The sequence below is a fragment of the Ammodytes marinus genome, assembly GCF_949987685.1.
Source record: "Ammodytes marinus genome assembly, chromosome: 13".
NCBI lineage: Eukaryota > Metazoa > Chordata > Actinopteri > Uranoscopiformes > Ammodytidae > Ammodytes > Ammodytes marinus.
In genome coordinates this window covers 9330321-9332587 of record NC_137217.1, presented here as the reverse complement: position 1 = coordinate 9332587, position 2267 = coordinate 9330321, and positions in this window count along the sequence as shown.

Sequence of the window (2267 nt, the reverse complement as noted above, 5' to 3'; positions counted from 1 at the left end):
CGATTGACAGCTCCCAGACTGCACTGCAGAACAGCTCGGCGTCCAACCATAGCGTCCAACTGATCAGGTCTTCCGCATGGACGTCTTCCGCCTCGTTGCTCTGTAAAGTCACCCACATACACCTGCACGGAATAGTATTAAACATAGTGTGTGTTGTCTTCAAAGTAAAAGCTGCATATTCTTCACATTTGAAAAGAGAACATTTTGAATTTAGCAGCGTTGTTGTTTTGTATAATTTTAAGTCCGGGTCAAATGTTCAGCTGTACAAACAATCACATTTCTAGAGACACACAGTGGTATGTTTCTCACTGTTTAGGCAATATTATTATTATTAATAATAATAATAATAATAATAATAATAATAATAATAATAATAATAATAATAATAATAATAATAATAATAATAATAATAATAATAATAATAATAATAATAATAATAATAATAATAATAAAGACACGTAAACTCATTTGAAATTCAAACTACCACTAAGGAAAAATATCAAAGGAAGCCTTAGTTGATATATTGGTTAAACTTTTGGCTCCGTCTTTTAGAGGGGTCTTAGCAATGGCCACATGGCATATATTACTACATAATAATAATAATTCATTTTATTTGAGGGCGCCTTTCATAGCACTCAAGGTCACCTTACAGGGCAGTGTTTAAAAAACAAAATCAACAATCATAAAAAACACAAGAAAAAGATACATTGAAACAATTTACACAAGTGGGGTGAAATGGGTGGGAGACAATAAACTAGATTGAATATGTCAGTTTAAAAATATGTGTTTTTAGACGGGACTTAAAAGTGGAGAGAGTGTCAGAGTTACGGATGTCAGATGGGAGGGTGTTCCAGAGGTGGGGGGCAGATCGGCTGAATGCCCTGGGGCCGATTACAGAAACTTCCTATCTTAAACCTGCAGTATGTAGAATTTTGGGTTTTATTTCCTAGCAGAAAGTAGAAAGTAATTATAATATCCATAAGTACATTTAATTTAGTGCATAATAGCTGAAAAAAAAAATTTGGATTATTTTTTTCCCCTTAGAAAGGGTCTCATATATGTCCATATTTCTGCATATTGTGGACCAAGGCCTAGTGCCGCCATCTTGAAAGTGTCATAGTTGGAATGTCAATGTCAGGTGCATTGTTTAAAATTTAGAATTGTTCTTGTCCTTGAAGGCCACTGTAGCTTCTGTTATTATTCGAAAGGGGTGGGGTTACCCAAGGAGCGTTGCATTCTAAAACTTTGTAGAACTTTCTTGATGATGTCATATTACACATTGCACCTTTAAGTCCTAACTTAAGATAGGAGAGTCTAAGATAGGATTTTCTCTGATTTGGTATTACAGAAGCAAATCCTAACTAACTTTAGGAATCCTATCTTATCTTACCACATCCTATCCTAAGTCTATTTAGGAAATCCTAACTGCTAAATCAAATGTCAGTTTGCAGCATTCTCAACTGACTCTCAGCCCAGCCTGACAGTATTGTGTAGGCTGACAGCTAACTTTGCTTTATGGAGCAGAAAAGGCCTTTGACTTTAATAAAGACAAGTTTGAGCTGTTGGTGACATCTGTGGAGAGGGTGAAGGAAGTTTTGTCTCCAACATTTTTTTTTTTTTTTTAAGAGTAATTTCAAGTCATTCAATAGCCTTTCAGTAAATACATTAACTGTGTCTCCATTGACTTGGTTTAAAAAAAGAAAACACAGCTAGTCTGGGTCTAACAGAAAAGTTAGGCTAGCTGAAGGGTTATCCTAAAGTTAGGAGACATTTTTTAAGATTCTGGGCAGTTAGGATGCTTCTGTAATACACTTTTCCTATCTTGACTTAAGATAGGAACATTGATTTAGGAACTGTTCATCTGTAATGGCTATTTTCCTAAATCAGGTCCTAACTCTAATTACCATGGTTACCAAACAGTTAAGATCCCATGGTTAAGATAGGAATTGTGAGTTAGGAAGTTTCTGTAATACGGCCCCTAGACCCCATGGTGACCAGGCGGGCGGGTGGTACAGTTAGTTGAATGGAAGAGGAGGACCGGAGAGTGCGGGTGGGTGTGTTGGTGTGCAGAAGTTCACAGATGTATGGAGGGGCGAGGTTGTGGAGGGCCTTGAAGGTGAGGAGCAGAATCTTGAAATCGATGCGGGTTTTGACCGGGAGCCAGTGAAGCTGCTGAAGGACAGGAGTGATGTGATTAATGGAGGGGGTTCTGGTGATGATGCGAGCAATAAATAATAAATAAAAAATATAAAAAATAATAAAGACCC